Genomic DNA, 21,263 nt, shown 5'->3' on the forward strand with positions numbered 1-21,263 from the left:
ATATGGGTGTTCCATGGCCCTGTCCAGTGCCTGAGGCATAAGAATGCCTCCCTTGGGTAACTTAAGGCAAGCACGAATTTCACTGCTACCACCACATTTATGCGCTTTTACAAGCATCACCTTCTGGCTGGAGGCCAACTGGAAAAGCCTATTACAACATCTGCAGACACAATAACACAGCACTCAGGAAGGAAAAAGAAAAAGAAAAAAACTTTTGTGCAACCTCAGCTATTACCATTGCCCTAGCAACAGCCTGGAGTGTGGCAGACCCACTGGGCCACTAGACATGGAGGAGCAGCAGGATTCACAGTAGTCTGTCCTTCAGATACTGCTACTCCTAGGGGAGGGCAGAGTATACCACATTAATTGGTAAACCTGTGGTAGGGGCAGGGGAACAAAAAACAACAGACTGCAGGTCCCTGAAGTCTCTACTTGTGGGAAGTTTCATTCAGCAGAGGTGCAGGTGCATTACTGGACTCAGTGAGGAAAGTCACCAGCACTACTCCAACAGTCAGGCACCCCTGGTACTCATGAAGGGTCTTGGAGAAGTAAACTTCTCATCCACCACTGCAGATACAACTGGGCCTGCTCCTACAGGAGCTTAGCATGGTTGCATTTGTAGACAGCCTTTCTTGAATACTTTTGGGTGGCACTCCACAGGTGGAGTGCCCTCCAGGTTCAGGCTTGCAGAAGAGGTAGAGTCACAATCACTCTCCATATGGAATGACAGCGTTCGTCCAGATGGAAACAGGCTCCTGTCTGATCTGAATGGCCAGAATACTGGGTCAGGAGTGTGACTGGGAGGCAGATTGCTTTCCAGCTGGCCTGGAAGGAGAGCTGTGTTGGCTCCCTCTTTTCTCTCTGAAAAGACTTCACTCAGTACATTTCACTGGGAGCTTCCGCAGCTGTCTCTGTCAAGCCTGGGAGCTCTGCCTACCATTTGGGTATTGCATTTGGCCACAGCAGGATTTTTACCTGTAGGCACCTTCTAATGGTCTGTAGCCTGAAGTGTTCCACCCAATGAATAAAATAATGGAGAAAGTTTTTTTTTAAGTGAGAATGAAATTAAAGTTCATGAGACTTCTGCCATGCCAGCCCCACAGGAGACAGGTCATCTGCTCAAACACTCATCACATCACTGCTACAACTAGCATCTAAGAAAACCATTGTTCAAAGATTCTCTATAAGCATGGGAGTTATACAAATTTTCACCACTAAAAGCATCCAGAGCCAAAACTAGGTGACAATAAACTATAAACATTAAAGTCACATCCTCAAGGTGAGAAAAAAATATGAACAAAAACAATTGAATCAAAAAATACAAAAGTAATTAGAAGAAACAGTCTACACAAATGAGGAGGAACTAGAAAAATTATTATGTCTATTTGAAAAAAATTGGTCCTTTTTTTGTTTTTGTTTGTTTTTGTTTTTGTTTTGAGATGGAGTTTGCTTCTTGTTGCCCAGGCTGGAGTGCAATGGTGCGATCTCGGTTCACTGCAACCTCCACCTCCTGGGTTCGAGTGATTCTCCTGCCTCAGCCTCCTGAGTAGCTGTGATTACAGGCATGCACCACCATGCCCAGATGATTTTTTTTATTTTTATTAGAGACAAGGTTTCACCATGTTGGCCAAGGTGGTCTCAAACTCCTGACCTCAAGTGATCTACGTGTCTTGGCCTCCGAAAATGCTGAGATTATAGGCATGAGCCACTGCGCCCAGCCAAAACTGGGTCCTATTATACAAAAGATCATACTAAATCTCCAGCAGTGATCCAAACCCAGATAAAATCACTGAAATAACACATAAAGTATTCAAAGGGTTGATTACGAAGCTACCCAAGGAGATACAAGAGAAGGGTGAAAAATCAACATAAAGAAATAAAATCAGGATACAAATGAAAAGTTTTTTAACTTTTAGAAGATATTCATCTTTTAATAAAATATATTTTAAATATATTAATATTTTTAAAATAGATGCTCTTAGAATTCCTTCCTTCCTTCATGTTGACTTTATATAGCCTGATGAACATATGCGTTGGTGATGTTCTCTTTACAATGAGTCTCCAGTTCTTTAGGCTTCTTGTATTTGGACGTATAAACCTCTAGCAAGGTTGGAGAGTTTTCTTCAATTTGTCCCTCGAATAGGTTTTTCAATTATTTTTTTTTTCTACTTCTTTAGGAACACCTATCTTTCTTAGGTTTGGCCGTTTTACATAATCCCATATGTCTTGGAGACTTTGTTATTTAAGTCTTTTTAAAAATTTTTGTCTGATAGGGATAATTTGAAATCCTTGTTTTCAAGCTCTGAAATTCTTTCTTCTACTTGGTCTAGTCTATCGTTACAATATTTCACTGGAGTTTTTAGTTCCCTAAATGTGTCTTTCATTTCCATTGTTTTTTTATTTACAATGATAGTGGGAAACTTCAACACTCCATTGACAGCACTAAACAGATCATTAAGGTAGAAACAAACAAAAAACATTGGACTGAAACTGCACTCTAGAACAAATGGACCTAACAGAAATTTACAGAATATTCTACCCAATAACTTCAGAATACACATTCTTCTCGTCAGCACTTGGAACATTCTCCAAGGTAGACCATATAGTATGTCAGCAAACAAGCCTCAATGAATTTTAAAAAATCAAAATCATATGAAATATCTTCTCAGATCATAGCGAAATAATACTAGAAGTCAATTCCACAAGGAATTCCTAAAACTACACAAATTCATGGAAATTAAACAATCTGCTGCTGAATGATTTTTGGGCCAACAAGAAAGTTAAAATGAAGAAATAAACATTTTCAAAATGAATGACAACAGTGACAAAAGTTATCAAATTTTCTGGGTTACAACAAAAGCAGTGCTAAAAGGAATGTTTATAGTGCTAAATGCCTACATCGAAATGTCTGAAAGATCACAAATTGACAACCTAATATCACACCCCAAGGACCTATAGACACAAGAACAAGCCAAACTGAAAGCTAGCAGAAGAAAGGAAGTAACAAAGGTCAGAGCAAAGCTAAAAGAGATTGAAACAAATAAAGCAATACAAAAGATCAATGAAATAAAAAGTAGGTTATTTGAAAAGACAAACAGAATTGATAGACCACTAGCTTAATTAAGCAAGAAAAGGAGATAAGATTCCAATAAACTCAGAAATAAAACAGTAGACATTATAACTGACACTACAGAAATACTAAAGATCATCTGATACTACTGTGAACATCTTGTATGCACAAGAACTAGAAAATCTAGAGGAAATTGATACTTCCCTGTAAACACTCAGCCCTGCTAGAAAGAATCAGGAAGAAATATAAATTCTGAATAGATACGTAACAAGCAGTGGGATTTAATCAATAAGAATAATCATAATAAAAGTGCCAACAAACAAAGCTCCGGGCCAGATGGAATCACAGCCAAATTAGACCAGATATTCAAAGAAGAATAAGTACCAATTCTGCTGAAGCTATTCTAAAAGATTGAGAATAAGGACATCCTCCCTATGAAGCTAATATTACCCTGATACCAAAGCCAGGAAAAGACATAATAAAAGGAGGAAACTACAGATTAATATCCCTGATGAATACAGATGAAACAAATTCTCAACAAAATACTAACAATTCAAATTCAACAACACATGATCAAGTAGGTTTCATTCCAGGGATGCAGGGATTATTTGATTTACACAAGTTAATGAATGTGATTCATCACATAAACAGAATTGAAAACAAAAACTGTATGATCATCTCATAGATGCAGAAAAATCATTCAATAAAATCCTGCATCCCATTATAATAAAAACCCTCAACAAAATAGGCATAGACATGACACACTGCAAAATAATAAAAACCATATATGACAAACTCACAGCAAACATCATACTGAACAGGGAAAATTTGAAAGCATTTCTCCCAGTAACTGGAACAAGACAAGTATGCTCACTTTTGCCACTTGCTTTTCATCATAGTACTGGAAATTCTAACCAGAGAAAGCAGGCCAAGGGAAAGAAATAAAGGATATCAAAATTGAAAAAATGACTTCAAACTATCTGTTTGCCAATGATGTAAAATTCTACCTAGAAAAACCCCAGTGTCTCCTCCAGAATACTCCTAGATCTGATAAAGGATTTTAGTAAAGTCTCAGGTTACAAAATCAATGTACATAAATCAGCAGTGCTATACACCAACAATAACCAATGTGATAATCAAATTAAAAACTCAATCCCTTTTACTATGGTTACAAAAAAGCCCTAGGAATATATTTAACCAAAACATATTTAACCATAAGGTGACAGATCTCTACAAGGAGAACTACAAGACTTTGCTGAAAGGAATCATAGATGACTCAAACAAATGGAAATAAATCCCATGTTCATGGATTGGAAGAATAAAATAAAAAAATACCACAGTGCCCAAAGCAAACTACAGATTCAGTGCAATTCCTATCAAAATATAAATGTCATTTTTCACAAAATTAGAAAAAACAATCCTAAAATTCATATTAAACTAAAAATGAGCCCAAATAGCCAAAGCAATTCTAAGCAAAAGGAATAAGTCTGGAGGCATTGCATCACCTGACTTCAAATTATAGGACAAGGCTATTGTACCCAAAACAACATGGTACTGGTATAAAAGTAGATACATAGACCAATGAAACTGAATAGAGAAGCAAGGAATAAAGCCAAATACTTACAATTAATGGATCATTGACAAGACATATAAAAACATAAACTGGGGAAAAGGCATCCTCTTCAACAAATGGTGCTGGGAAATTGAATAGCCACATGTGGAAGAATGGAACTGGATCCCTATCTCTCACCATGTACAAAAATTAATTCAAGATAAAGATTTAAATCTAACACCCAAAACCATAAAATTCTAGAGAAAAACAGAGGGATAACTCTTCTGGACATGACTAAGACCCCCAAAAGCAAATGCAACAAAAATTTTAAAATGGTACCTAATTAAACTAAAAAGCTTCTGCACTGCAAAAGGTATAATCATCAGAGTAAATAGACAACTTAGAGAATTGGGGAAATATTTGCAAATTATGCATCTGACAAATGACTAAAATCCATAATCTATAAGGAAATCAGTAAGAAGGAAACCAAAATACTTCTATTAAAAAGTGGAAGAAGACATGAGTAGAATAGACATTTCTCAAAAGGAGATACACAAATGGCCAACAAACGTATTTTTAAAATGCTCAAAATCCATTATCATCAGGGAATTGCAAATTAAAACTACAATGAGATGCCACCTTACACCAGCCAGAATGGCCATTACTAAAAAGTCAAGAAACAATAGACGTTGGCATGGATTCAGTGAAAAAGGAACACTTTTCCACTTCTGATGAGAATGTAAATTAGTACAACCTCTACGGAAACCAATGGGGAAATTTCTCAAAGAACTAAAATTTGATCTACCATTCAATCCAGCATTCCCAGTACTGGATATCCAATTAAAGGAAAATAAGTTACTATATCAAAAAGACATCTGCAAATGTGTGTTTATCACAGCAAAACTCACAATTGCAGATTGCATTCAACCTAAGTGCCAATCAGTCAATAAGTGGGTAAAGAAAATGTGGTATATATACACTCTGGAACACGACGCAGCCATAAAAAATGAATGGAATAATGTCTTTTCCAGCAACTTAGATGGAAATGAGGGGCATTATTCTAAGTGAAGAAACTCAAAAATTCAAAACCAAATCCTGCATCTTTTCACTTATAAGTGGGAGCTAAGCTACGAATATGCAAAGAAATACAGAGTAGTGTTGGTGATAAATTTGAGACTCAGAAGTGGGAAAGGTTATAGGTTGAGTGAAGGTTGAAAAACTAACTATTGGGTAGAACGTACATTTCTCAGGGGACAGGTGCACTAAAATCCTAGACTTCACCACTATACAATTCATTCATGTGACCAAAAACCACTTGTACTGCTAAATTTATTAAAATAAAATATTTTAAAAAGAATGGAAAAAATAAAATGGTGTATATACACAATGAATTACTATCCAGCCATTAAAATAGCAGGAAATTCTGTAATTTGCAACAACATAGATGAACAGGGGGAACATTATGTTCAGTAAAATAAGACAAGCTCAGAAGGTCAAATACCACACGTTCTCACTCATATGTGGAATCTAAAATAGTTAATCTCATAGAAGTAGAGAGTAGAATGGTGGTTACCAGAAGCCGAGGTGGTTAGAAGGAAGGAGGAGTTGAGAAGGTATTCATCAAAGGATACATAATTAGTTAGATAGGAAAAATAATTGCAAGTGCTCCATTGTACAGCACAATGGCTATAGTTGATGATATCATGTATTATTGAAATATGCCAAAAGAGAGAATATTAGGTGTTCTCACCACAGAAATTATAGCTATGGGAGATAATGCAGTTGTTAATGAGCTAGATTTCACCATTCAGCAATCTATATATATACTTCAAAACATGCTGCACATAATACATATATAGAATTTTATATCAATTTGAAAAAATTAAATAAAATATGGTGCCTATAGATTTTCCCACTGGAAAAGTGGGCCCCTCAGCTATTTTGTAGAATGTATGGTTCACATAATCTCTAAATTAATTCACGCAGAATGGATATTTTAGCCCGTTGTTAATAGGAAATAAAATTCTTCAAGATTAAGTGATTTATCAATTGTCATAAAACAAATTAAGTGGCATACAACTAGTAATTCAGGACTCCCTTTATTAGTCCACACAACTTAGCCCTCCACTACAATCCCAATGCGTCAATTTTGTGCCATCTCTCATCAGCACTTATATCAACATAGTGCACGTGGGGAACAAGTTAAACACTGGCTCCATCCTCAAAAACTTGAGCATCTGTGGGGGATAGATGACATTAATATAGCAATGAGATGAAATGAACCAGTAAGTGGTTTCCTGTGATGTTGGGAAGGCATTTGAGAGGAAACAAACTTAAATCTACTTTGGAATATACAAGCAGCATCAATAAAGTGAATTTAAAGATGAAAGTATAAATTAAATATGAACAGAAGGAAAAAGAATGATGATAAATGAAGGCTTCACAGTGTTTCCTAGAGCTTTGACCCAGAGTTCCATCAGTACAGCAGCAAATGCAAAAAGTACAAGAAAAATAGTCCTCTTTTCAATAGCCACGTGGCTATTTTTTTCATGCAAAATAAATAAAAAACTACCAAAAATCTCTCTACTGTGTACCTTATATCAGGCACTATCCTAGGTTTTTTAAAATTTGTATATAGTAATTGTTCTAGTTGCATTTGATTCATTATCTCATTTGATTCTTGTGACACTGATATGATATCAGTGACATAATCTCTTTTGAAAACACAGGAATCTGAGGTACAAAGAACTTACATTTATTTGTCCAAAGTTGCACAGTAAATAAGTTGCAGAACATATATTTTAATCTAGATCTATCTGCTCTAAAAGCTCATATTTTTCTACTAAGAAGATATATTGCATTCCTATTTTGTTGTTATACTGTTAAGTAATATCCCCAGCAATATTATTAGTCACATGGTAAAATCTCACTGGCGACTAAGTAAATGGAAATTATTTTTTGAAAACTTTGGATATATGTTTGAACATGTCAAGTTTACTCAGCAAAGGTCTTTGTTTTGTCTCAACAATTTTTTGGCAAATCATTTTCTATCAATGCAAATGTATTTTGATCTCTCAAGACTGTTTTAAATAAGTTGCTCATTTGTCCAAACATAAATTTTGCTTGGAAAATGCAAGTGGAGAGACAGCTTCAGTATGAATTATGAAGCTTGGTGTGTTCGAATAAGATTAATAGTGGTGGGGCTTGGAATTAATGCCATATTTCTTTCCAGAGAAACTTTAGTAAGTTCAGTTATGATACCATTTGAAGTCAGTTTAGTCAGTTGAGAATTTTAATTAAATTCTGGGCAGCCACTATGTATGCCATATTCTGAGGCCTTTTCCAAGTGACCACAGAAAATTGGGAAAGTGTACATGAGCACTGTTCATGTGCGTAAATCATTGTCAATGGGAAGGTTCAGAAGGTAGAATACTGGCTCTAAGTGATGTTTGTAGAAACTTCAAGCCAACTTAACCATCACATTGGTTTCCATTTCTTCTAAAATAAACATGAAGTTCTCATTTTGTGTCTGGAAAGCTACATTACTTTTAACCATACCTTTCTTATAAATTCATTATTTGGAACATTAGTGAGTGCTCCCTATTCCCAAAGTTTGCCAAAATTCTTAACTTTCTTTAATAGTCATAATTACCTATTTTAATCTTATTTTTAAAGTATATTTCTCCCTACATAGCATCTCTCCTCTTTAAAGATATTTACCAATCTCTTGGTATTGTGGACTAAGATGTAACTGACTGGTGATGAAGCCATATAAAAAATGGTGAGCCTAAGCTTCTGCCTCTAGTTCAGTATTTATTATTTCTAGTTCTCTTCAGCCTTATGACACTGCTGATGAAACTGTTTGTTTGAAAACAACTTGTTTGAGAACAACTGCTTGTTGTTCTTAAGTCAGAACTTCAAAATTTTCTATTTCAAATAAACTCAAAACTGTCCTTATAAAAACCAACTTTAAGTCTGAGGAGATGGTTGTGAAAATTAAGAATGAATATCTCACCTAGGTTTATTTGTATGCTCCTGTAAACCTGGCTACTGGGGAGGCTGAGATGGGAGAATCCATTGAGTTCAGGAGTTCAAGACCAGCCTGTGCAGTATAGTAAAACTTCCCTGCTCTCCACCCCACTCCCAGCTGCTGCTTCTAAAAAATAAATATAAATGGACGAACAAATGGCTGAATAAATAAATAAAAGAATAAATCTTTCATTTTTATTAATATTCCTCCTTTCTTTTCCTAGAATCTTTACTTTGGGTAATAACAATATCATTCTTGCAATCACTCATACTTAAAAAATAAGTCATGATTGGATCCTGTCTTCCTCAAAACCTTATGTCCAATCAGTTGTCAGGTTTTATAGTTCTGCTTCTCAAATGTTTCTCAATGGCTCCTTTCTTTCCTTTCCACTGTTACCCCTCCATTTTCATCCAAAAGTTAGAGTGACATGCTAGACTCCATTCTTTTTCTCATCCCTGGAAGTGCTATAGCTTTGCTTAATCATCTCTCATAATTTCTTGCCTAACAATTAGAAGATTCTGCTGACTTTTCTGCTTAACTCTACTCTTGTTCACATATTGTTGTAACGACATGCTTTTATATTTGACTCTTTTCTAGACTATTAGCTACTTGACAATAAGAATACTATCTTATTCCAAGCTATCTCCTCAGTAACTCTTACAGTGGCTGCCATACAGTTTCAGAACATTTAACATTATTTAATAAGTGTTTACTGAATACCTACTTTATGCAAGGCTCAGGGACTGTAGGAATTAATAAAAAAGACATGGTGCTGTTCTCATGCCACTTAAGAGCTAGTAGGGAGCAACAGATGAAGAGCATCTGGTTTGGAAACAACCCAAAGTTAAGCTGTATTAGGTGGTGTAGATTTAAACCTGAAAGAGGATGACGCAGAGAATAACAGAGAAGTTTCTACCTTAGGTAGGAGGTCACAGAAGTATGAAGAAAAGAAATAGCAAGTCATGTGATAAATGGACAAAGGGGAGACAAAGGAAATAGTTCATGCTAAGGTTCTAAGGCAGGAAGTGCTTGGTGTATTTGAGAAACCAAAAGATCAGTGAAGCTAAACTTAGTGACATGAAATGTGGTGGGAGAGCTAGGCCAGGGCCAGGCAGACAATGCTGGACCTCAGAGGTCGTCATACATTTTCATGCAAGGGAAGAATGAAAATGAGGGGATTAGATGCGTATTTTAAAAATCTCTGTCTTGCTGCTGTATTGAGTATCAGTTAGGTGCACTTGTAGAACACCAAGTAAGATTTATTGTTGTATCAATCAATTGTTTTTTGTCTGGAATTCTGTAATTGCCATCTATCTCTATGTCATCCTAATTCACTTTCCGCTCCAGATTTATTTTCCTGATAAGTCTTTACTTACACTTCTCTATCCTACATTTTCTAACACATGAAACTTGCAGTGCAAACTTCTGGGCATGGGGTTTAATATTGCCTAGGGTACTTCTCCCTTTTTTCCTACATATATTTTGTGCTCAAACCAAACTTCTTACTTATCACTCCTTGAAGGTGCCTCTCACATTCCCACCTCTTGATATTTAATCAGGCAATTCTGCTTAAAATTCTTTCTTCCATATTTCTCTCTATTAAGAGCTCATGCATCCTTTTGGACAGATTCAGATACTGACACATGAAACTTTTTCTGATATCAATAACTAGAAGTAGTGGCTCCCTCATTTGAATTTTGACTTACGTCACATTTTCCTCCCTCCCTTTTCTATTTTGCTCTGTTTTATGTTAGATTCCTCTGTGTCTTATTCCTTTTTGAATCTTCCATAGCACCTTGAATGTTGCATGAACTCAGTTAAGTGTTTATTGAAATCAACACATTTCCATACATGTAGCATCTAAGAAAATTGTATATGTGTGCATTTAGGCTTTCATAGTTTATTATTGTATAATTATAGCATAATTTTAAAACATGCTTGCTTTGGAGCTTGTATTTTTGGACACATATTCAGTTTGAATCTTTAAATATCTGGTTCTTAGATATAACAATGTTATGTGCACATGTTTGCTTTAGAAAATTCCCTTACTTCAAAAAACTAGTAAGAGCTTGACACTTACCACTGTATTTGAATATTTGATTACATATTATAATTTCAGAAGTGAATGTGTATGATAGAATAATAAGAAGATAGTAGCTATAACAAAGAAAGAGTGAAAGTGGGGTAATTATCTTGGTGTTGGCATTAGCTCAACCAGATGTGCCAAGAAAAGGCTGAGACATGATTAGAATTCCAAATGCTTAAAAAAAAAAATGAAGGCCATCAATAGTAGGGGATAAGTGATCCAAAAAGAGAAACAGATGTTATTTTTGTTCATTGGTTGAATGACTCAGGAGAAACATTCTCACATGCTACATTTTAAGATCTACAGTCTGGCTGCTATTGTTGATAAAACACAGATTTTGGCCTTGGCCTTGGCTTGAAACAGACATAGGTTCTACCTTATTCCTCTACAGTAAGAACTAATTTTATAGAATTACAGAATTGTTTTCAGTGTGAATATAGTATGCTCAGGTATATAGCCTCTTTGTCCTGGCAGAACTAGATTCAAATCATGGTGTTTCCTCGTATTAAGTTGATGACTTTGGATGAATTGGTCTATCTCTATGTGATACTCATTTTGAAAGTGAAAGTAACAATACTCCTTACCACCCAGGAATTTTGTGAAGAAAAAAAAATCATGGAAAACATTTAGTATATAGTCTGGCACACAGTAAATGTTGTTAATTGTTCTCTCTCTCCCTTTGCCTTTTCAAGAAGACAAATGTGGATTGTGTCCATATATATCACCAGTTGTCTACATTGACAAGATACCAACCTTTTTAACATACCCATATGAAAAATTTAATAATTATCAACAATCATTGTGTTGAGATCTATAGTAGATTACCGGGGAAGTAAAGCAAGCCTGCTACAGGATTTTTACATTTATTCTGTAGATAAGCAGGAGAACAGGCAACTTACTTGCATCACAAAAGGGATCATTTTAGGCTTTGGGGTCTAGAATAGATATTGTGTAGCAATTTTGAATTTAGAAAGACTAGTTAACAGACTGTTGCCCATTAACACATTTTACTTCAGAGAACGGAAATAAAAGAGACAAAGGAGAGGGCTATTAATTTTCATATTCGCCTATGTATTGCTTAACATGTAACAAGGGACAAGTATTTCTTTTATTATTAAATCTGATAAAATAATGAGTCAGGTGCAACAGATACTTTAATTCAGGCAAGAAGTGATAGTGTCCTATTCTAAGCTAGTGGCAGTGGGGAAGGCAATGTCTTGAAAATTACTTAAGAAGTAGAATTGTCAGGATTCAGTGATGGAAAACTGGGAAGGGTAAACAGGAGAGGACAAAGCTTAGGATGAGGGGCAGGCTTCTGATTGCAATGAGGAGACATGGAAAATCCAACAAGTTGCAGGGGCAATGAGAGGAAGATTTTCCAGTTATTGTTTGACACAGTAAATTAAAGTTGCATGAGCCTAATTGCAAGGTCAATATCTAGCAGGAGGATTGGTATAAAACTCTAGAGATTAGGATATAGAAGTGGACTAGAGATACACAACTGATATTTATCACCACAGAGACAGTTACAGCCATGAAAGTTAATCGTTCAGGAAAATTATACCCACTTATAGTCCAATAAGTAAGACTTGACATGCACCCATTAGTGACTGGGGGCTCGAAAGTCTAGGGGTTGTACTTCTGATTGATACAAACTTTGAAGATGAACTGAATACACTTTTAGTGTTGTATTTTCAATGATCAAGGCTGGAAATGACCTTTGCAAGAAACTGGAGAGTTACCAAAACAAAATATATGTAAAAGGCAGGTCAACAAGGGCAATATAGAACATTGTGGAAGTGAAGCATAGGGTACTGGGAACACTTGGTGTGCCCTTTGTGTAAAAGGGAGAAAGAAGGCTGTGAAATATCTGTATTAATATCAGAAAATAGAGCAGAAAAATGTCATCTGACAGAAGGTAAGATTTAATGGTCTCTGGTGCCACCGTCCCTGTATTTTTAGCCAGTTTAGAACATATCCCCATCTCTGTAGCTTCAAACAACTTAGGTGTTGAGGATAGAGAGTAAGAAAGATCAATGTCACTTGACAGTGAGTATTGTCCCAAATGTTCCCTCCGTCACTCTCTACTAGCTTCACTCGCTTTACCTGCATGGCACTTATCACGATCTGATACATTGTTTATTTATCTTTTGTCTCTCCTTACTAGAATAAGCTCCAGTGGCAGAGGCATGTTTCCTGAAATTCAGTGCTGTATCACTGGTACCTAGAACAGTACCTAGTTTATAGTAGCCTCTCAGTAAATAGTATTTGAGTAAATAAATGAATAAATGCTATTTGGCATTGAAAATGGCAGATGTCAGTAACTAGTGGTAGGACGTGGTTATGGGATAGCAGCTTCCAAATACAGCTGCCTGTATTAGTCTATTTTCACACTGCCGATAAAGACATACCTGAGACTGGGAAGAAAAGGGGATTTTAACCGACTCACAGTTCTACATGGCTGGGGAGGCCTTAATCATGGCAGAAGGCAAGGAGGAGCAAGTCACATCTTACTTGGATGGTGGTAGGCAAAAAGAGAGCTTGTGCAGGAAAACTCCGCCTTATAAAACCAGTTGATCTCATGAGACTTATTCACTACCATGATAACAGCACTGGAAAGACTTGCCCCCATGATTCAATTACCTCCCACCAGGTCCCTCCCACAACACGTGGGAATTCAAGATGAGATTTGGGTGGGGACACAGCCAAACCATATCATTCCATCCCAGTCCCTCCCAAATCTTATGTACTCATATTTTAAAACCATTCATACCTTCCCAACAGTCCCCCAAAGTCTTAACTAATTTTAGCATTAAATCGAAAGTCCACAGTCCGGTCTCTTCCGAGACAAGGCAAATCCCTTTTGCCTATGAGCCTCTAAAATCAAAAACAAGTTAGTTACTTCCTGTATACAATGGGGGTACAGGCGTTGGGTAAATACACCTGTTTTAAATGGGAGAAATTGGCCAAAACAAAGGGGCTACATGCCCCATGCAATTCCAAAATCCAGGGGAGCAGTCAAAACTTAAAGCTCCAAAATGATCTCCTTTTACTCCATGTCTCACATTCAGGTAACAGTGATGCAAAAGGTGGGTTCCCATGGCCTTGGGCAGCTCAACTCCTGTGGTTTTGCAGGGTGTAGCCCATCTTCTGGCTGCTTTCCTGGGTTGGCATTGTCTGCAGATTTTCCAGGCACACGGTGCAAGATGTCAGTGGATCTATCATTCTGGGGTCGGGATGATGGTGGCCCTCTTCTCACAGCTTCACTAGGTGGTGCCCCATTAGGGATTCCGTGTGGGGGTTCTGACCCCGCATTTCCCTTCTACACTGCCCTAGCAGAGTTTCTCAATGAGAGCCATGCCCCTACAGCAAACTTTGGCCTGGGCATCCCGGCGTTTCCATACATCTGAAATCTAGACAGAGGTTCCCAAACCTCAATCTTGACTTCTGTGCAGGCTCAACACCACGTGGAAGCTGTCAAGGCTTGGTGCTTGCACCCTCTGAAGCAACAGCCAAAGCTGCAACTTGGCCCCTTTTAGTTACAGCTACAGCATCTGGGATACAGGACACCAAGACCCTGGACTGCATACAGCAGAGGGACCCTGGGCCCAGCCCATGAAACCATTTTTTTCCCTCCTAAACTCTGGAGCCCGTGATGGGAAGGATTGCCATGAAGAACCCTGACATGCCCCAAAGACATTTTCCCCATTTTCTTGGGAGATAACATTCAGCTTCTCATTACTTATGCAAATTTTTGCAGCCAGCTTGAATTTCTCCTCAGAAAATGAGACTTTTATTTTCTCTCACATCGTCAGGCTGAAAATTTTCCAAACTTTTATGCTCTGCTTCCTTTGTAAAACTGAATGCCATTAAGAGTACCCAAGTAACCTCTTGAACGCTTTGCTGCTTAGAAATTTCCTCTGTCAGATACCCTAAGTCATCTCTCTGAAGTTCAAAGTTCCACAAATTTCTAGGGCAGGGGCAAAAATGCTGCTAGTCTCCTTGCTAAGACATAACAAGAGCCACTTTTGCTCCATTTCCCAAAGAATTCCTCATTTCCATTTGAGACCACCTCAGCCCGGACTTTATTGTCCATATTGCTATCAGCATTTTGGGGAAAGCCATTCAACAAGTCTCTAGGAAGTTTCAAAATTTCCCACATTTTCCTGTCCTCTTCTGAGCCTCCAAACTGTTCCAACCTCTGCCTGTTACCCAGTTCCAAAGTTGCTTCCACATTTTCAGGTATCTTTTCAGCAATGCACCACTCTACTGGTACCAATTTACTGTATTAGTCCATTTTCACACTGCTGATACAGTCATACCCAAGATTGAGAAGAAGAAGGAATTTTAATGGACTTAAAGTTCCACATGCCAGGGGAGGCCTCACAATCATGGCAGAAGGCAAGGAGGAGCAAGTAACATCTTACATGGATGGCGGTAGGCAAAACAAAAAAACAAACAAACAAACAAAAAAAAGCTTGTGAAGGGAAACTCCCCCTTATAAACCCATCAGATCTCGTGAGACTTATTCACTTTCATGAGAACTGCACTGGAAAATCCTGCTCCATGATTCAATTACCTCCCACCAGATCCCTCCCACAACATGTGGGAATTCAAGATGAGATTTGAGTGGGGACACAGCCAAACCATATCACTGACCATGGAAAAATTTGCTGGGAAAGGAGAGCGCTTTTCAAGAAGAAACGGAAAAGCAACTCAGAATAGCATATCTGAAAAAGATGGCCATATAAACATGGGCACACTTAAATCAAAAACCTATCAAATAAAAAGTTGCAAAATAGCGGATAAGTCACCTACTCCAGGTTTTGCCAGATTGTGACTATACACTAAGAACTGTCAGAAATGATGATGAGATTTCAGAGTGACTAAGTGGTAGCAGGTCAAGGATCCAGTAATGTTCCAAAGTAATATTAACTTAGAACTCCTTCTTGTGAAAGTTTTGAGAAAGAAGGCACACAAAGGGAAATGACAAATAGAAAACCAAAGTTTCAGGTTATGATTGTATGAACTGGTGCTGGATAAATTTTCTAATTTATATTCTCTCTGGTAAACTGGGATATGGCAAAAGGCTTATGTTCATGATCTGAGAGACAGCCTCTCTGGTATACCAATTAGAATTGGTTCTGGTCCCTCAAGGGTGGCCTGCAGGGGGAGGAAATCACAGGGATTGTATCCTGAAGCTCACTTAATATGTAATATTGCCTCTCTGAGTGACTAATGAAGCATAGGTAAAGATTTTACCATCGTAAAGGGATAAACATTCTTGGTTTTTAAATTATATTTGTTTTCTTACCATTTAGAATATAAGTTTCATGAAGGTAGAGGTTCTCCTTTGTTGCTTTGCTCGTAGCTCTGTCCTTGGTGCCTGGAAGAGTGTCTTGCACACAGCCAGTGCTCAATGAGTAGACATCAAATGAATGAGCTAATTTGCATTTTCCATTTCCCAAGGAGGGATGGGAATAGTTGGATTTTCTTGAGAAAGTATGTAAAGTACCAAAGAAGTATTCTCCGCTTTCTACTCCCCACCCCAGCCACCACCAAGTGTTGTGTATGTTGAGGGATGAAACAAATCAGAAACTAGTTGTGAAGAGTTGTAAAAGGTTGGAGGAGAGAGATGTCTGAAGGACAGAAAAGGCAACAGGATTTTTATAATAGATGTTATGAAATAAGCACTTGAACTCTATCAAATATTTGAGAGAGGGATGCATACATAAATATTAAAATTTCTGTTTGAGATGTATCTCTATTAACTGAAACATTGCTCTAAAAAAGGACTACTGAGGTCCAGCTTCTTTTCACACATGTCAAAATGGGATTACATAACATACCAAAGTGGAATGATCTTGATTTTCTAAACCACCGAATCAGAGTTGCTAGGCTGATTGGCTGGAATGCTGAAATGGGGTAGCCAAGTTCGCCCATGGAGAAACTGAGAAATAATAGAAAATAAACTGTGGAAAACCCAGAACTTTGCAACTAAGGAAGTCTCTGTTTCATTCCCAGCAGTGGGGTACTGGTTTAGTTTCATTTTGTTTTGACAAGCATCTCACATATCTCTGATGGATAGCTTGAGACTTCATCAAACAGATTTTGAGAAAGCCTTACTTCAGAAGAGAGGCGAGTAGCTTGGGAGTAACAGTATTTTACTGCTATTAGGCTTGAAATACTTTTCTGATTGCCAATACTCCAGCTATGTATTTTGGAATAAATTGTGACCTTTGTAATTAAGAATGACTAACATGTATTTGTGTTACTTTAATAACCCTGTGGACAGAAATGGCTGTCTCAGCCATTTAAATGCAGCTTTTATCACCAGTGAACTGCAGAGGGTCACACAGTGGATTCCTTACAGCTTATGCATAAGAAGAAACAAATGATATAAAGATCTCTTGGCTTAATTCACTGGCACTGCTTTCTAGCTCAGCTTACTCTTTAAAGGGATGGAGTAAAGAGAAGAAAGAGAGGGTAATGTGGCCATCAGTTGCCTTAGAATGCCAACCCAGTTCCACTTGTCAGTCTGATAGTATGGATTAGGGTGGGGGAGGAAAGCGGACTACATCCATGTGTATGACTTTGTGACACAATGACCCAGGACATAATCAAACATCCTTGGGACACCTTATCAGTGTCCCAAACTTTGACTCAATTCAATTAACAACTCATCTTTATGTGGAGAAGCTCGGAGAAAGCAGGGAGAAGTTCTCTCTCTCTTGCTGTAGGTCAAGACTTGCCTAACAGTTTCTGGTGACAAATTCCAAGAGTGTCTAAGAGTTACATTATTTAAAATCCAAATTTGGACACCATGAATCGCCACAAGATTAATTGTCATGAATTACCTCTAGTAAAGGTAATCCTCTTGTTATTTTGAGGAGTCCTCTACGGTATACTTCACTTTCATCACTGTCTATCATGAGAACTCTAATCATCGTACCAAATGCCCTATTTCTTGTTGCTCTAAATCTTCAAGTCTTTAGGGTCCCATGTCTTTGCTAGTGAAAAACCCCTGAGGGCTCCAATTGTGGGCCTCTTTTTGACACTTAAATGATAAAACAGCTCTGCTCTTGCACTGTATCATTGAGTCTCCCTGAAAAGTTCTATCAGGTTCTGTCCAGAATCTCTACCATTGCCCAGAATCTGACCAATTAGCTCATGAAAATCCTATTAGTCTGGGCTCAGCACAAACAACCACAGAAGCTCATAGATACAGAACTGAGTAGAGAATAACTCATCATATCATGCTTTTGTTCTTCAGGCAAGGGGAGTCATTGGGGCTTTTTGAGTAGTAGTATGGCAATCACAGTGTATTTTGAGAGTATTTCTGCTCCTGGATGGGCAGGTCAACAAAGATCTTAGTTGTGTGACATTCTCAGTAATCTGAGCAGGTACTCACTTAGTCCCTGCTCTAGAGGTAGGCAAACTGGAGAGAAGATAAATTCAAGAAAAAAGAAATACAGAAGAGAAGTCAAAGGACCTCAACCAGATTACATGTGGTGAGCAAAGCATGAAAAGAACCACAGAGGGCTTAGTTTTTAGTTAAGAACGATGGGGAGATGATGGCCCCCAGACAACCTAGTCCCTATCTGCCAGCTCATTTCCAACTTTATACCTTTTTTGTATCACCACTTTTAACATATGCATTCCATATTCCAGTAAAATTAAACTCTTTTTTGCCTCGTATGCACTCTTACATTTTCTCTTTGATACATATTTACTAATCCTAAAATCCCCACTTGGAATCTCCTTCTGTCAATATTAAAATTCAAATCATATCACTTAGATTAAACTCACATATTATGTGTTTACAGAGGCAGAACAATGGACTAGAGTTCAAACTTTGAAGGAAGACTGTCTAGGTTCGAGTCCTGGCTCACAATACTTTAGAACTGTGTGAACTTGGGGAAGTTACTTAACTCCTCTGTGGTTCAGTTTCCTCATCTGTAAAATAGACATAAGAAGGATATTGACCTTATTTTGTTGCTGGGAGGATTAAATGTAAAGCATGTATGTAACCCACCTGGAAGAGCTCTCAACAGTACATATTTGCTATTATTATTTAATTCATTTTTTACCGAAGATTTATTATGCATCAGACGATGAGCAGGATGGGGATCCAGTAGTCACTAAGGTGTGACCTCTGCTCTTATGGGGTACAAAAAATATTATATGAGAGGTACACATATCAAGATATAATTAGAATATTCATTAAAATATGAGAGGAATATATGCAATGTAAAATGGTGAAATAATTGAGTGGTATCCAGAAGACAGGAATGTATACTCTGAAAATAAATCAAGGAAGAGCATATGCAAAAGGAAAATTCTCTGGTGCGTCCACCTCGACAAAATTTCCCTAACTCCTCTTAGCTCAGATAATTTTTTCTTTCTCCTTAACAATGCAAAGACTATAAGAAAGCTTTACATTTTTACCTTGTATTAGAATTATTTACTTATCTAAATGTCTCACCTCCCCCAGTTAGACTGTAAACACTTGGAGAGCAAGTGCTGTGCATTATTATTTTTTAGGCTTTCCTAAGCAAAGTTAGCAACCCTGTCTAGAGTAGGCATGTTTATACTAAAGGAAGGGAAAGGGAGTATGGGAGTGGGTGGCATGAAGGGATTGTGAAACTGAGGCATAAATGCAATGGACCACAGTTGACCCCTGAGCAGAAGGCCTATAGGGAGGGCCTTTGCAGCCTCTACCACATAAGATGGCGCCACCATATGGCTGATCCTCTAGTCATCCCTGTGGCAAAGGGGTGATTTGATTCTAAGCTTCCAGATTGAGCAGATGTCAGTAGACTCTGTAGAAACAAATTTATTCTCCATCATTCAGAAATCATCTGAAAAAGTGCTGGCCCTATTTTGAGCACAGTTTCTGGCTCAGAAGGTTTGAAGAATAGAGTATCCTGGCACACTTTGCACAATTTTCTTTTCGTTGATCTGTCAAACGCATTGAGTAAACAGGGCCTGGTGTCTTTAAGAATTTCTCTCATTTAGAGGGGCACCAGAGCGCCTATTTGAAATCAACAAATGAAAGTGGCTTGTAGTAGACAAGGTTAGTAGACAGCTTTTATTATACTTAGATACAGTAAACAGAGTGGTTAGGACATCTTTGCTTGTGCAAGTGTGATACAAAGTAGCTATAGATGCGTGTGCCTAGCAAATACATACTTGGGGGTTTTGGTCCTCAAAGAGATTTTTTTTTATACCAGGTTATTTTTATAAGAGAAACACATTCTTTGTTTAAATGATCAAATCAGACGTATGCATTAAGCATGCATTTATTTTCCCTGTATATTTGTATCCCCAAAGTAATCTTTTTTTCTTAATAAAAAATATGGTTATGGTTTTACTAATTCTTCTTTTTTCTTATTCTGTGTATTAAAGATTCTTGGAGAAAAAATTAAGCTCTCAGTAAAACCTGATTTAAAAGGTCATTTAAAGATAAAAAATAAAGCCCTGCTTACTGCATTATTAAATCTTTTACTGCCTAATACTGAGAACCAACAGAAACAATGTTTTGTTTGTTCAGATTCAGAGAGGAAAGAGGCAGAAATTCAAATATGTGCAGATTCTTTTATTCTGAAGCTTCAAGTATGTTATGTTTTCATTTTGGGGTACATATGCTTAAAACAAGAGGCTATACAATAAAATAAGACAATTTATATGGCGATTTTATCATTTTTTCATCACTGATTTCTGATCTGAAACTTTCAACTTGTAATGTGAACAAATTCTTTTTCCTCCATCCAATTCTTCCCATATTTAAGAGTATTTGTAATATATTAAAAAGTGGTTCCGTGGCTATAACATGGAATTCAAACACAGACTGCCTCAGTTTAGAGATGAGGCATGTTATTTAATCTCTCTATGCCTAGGTTATATCTTAATCTGTAAAATGGAAGAGTTAATAAATGCACTTAACTCGTAGATTTTCTGAGAGAAACAGATGCTTATGCAAAGTGCTCGGACAGTGCCCTGCATATACTGTTAGTTGCAATTAACTGTTGTTCTCTGAAGGTCCTAAGCTAACCTCATGAGTGGGATACACACGTCTTCATGGTAGGGAGTCAAATCTTCCATGAGGAAGCTGAGAATGAAGATTCCCTGCCTCGCATTACACTAAGGTAGGATCCAGGGAAGAGGAGGATGAGTAAAAAAGAACAAATAGAGGGAAATCAGGAAGGAAAGAAGACTTCCTTTGCCCAGTGAAGGTGTTTTCATTTTGAGTGATGGGGAGACGAAAGAAAAATTTTGGGCCGGGCGCGGTGGCTCAAGCCTGTAATCCCAGCACTTTGGGAGGCCGAGACGGGCGGATCACGAGATCAGGAGATCGAGACCATCCTGGCTAACACGGTGAAACCCCGTCTCTGCTAAAAAATACAAAAAACTAGCCGGGCGAGGTGGCGGGCGCCTGTAGTCCCAGCTACTCAGTAGGCTGAGGCAGGAGAATGGCCTAAACCTGGGAGGCGGAGCTTGCAGTGAGCTGAGATCCGGCCACTGC

General features: G+C 37.6%; 1 pseudogene; it reads right to left on the reverse strand.

Moving 5' to 3' along the window:
• LOC111536362 overlaps positions 1-17,685 on the reverse strand; it is a 66,410-nt pseudogene extending 48,725 nt beyond the window's left edge.
• Between the last annotated feature and the right edge of the window lie 3,578 nt (positions 17,686-21,263).

This window comes from Piliocolobus tephrosceles, chromosome 12 (genome assembly GCF_002776525.5).
Source record: "Piliocolobus tephrosceles isolate RC106 chromosome 12, ASM277652v3, whole genome shotgun sequence".
Classification (NCBI taxonomy): domain Eukaryota; kingdom Metazoa; phylum Chordata; class Mammalia; order Primates; family Cercopithecidae; genus Piliocolobus; species Piliocolobus tephrosceles.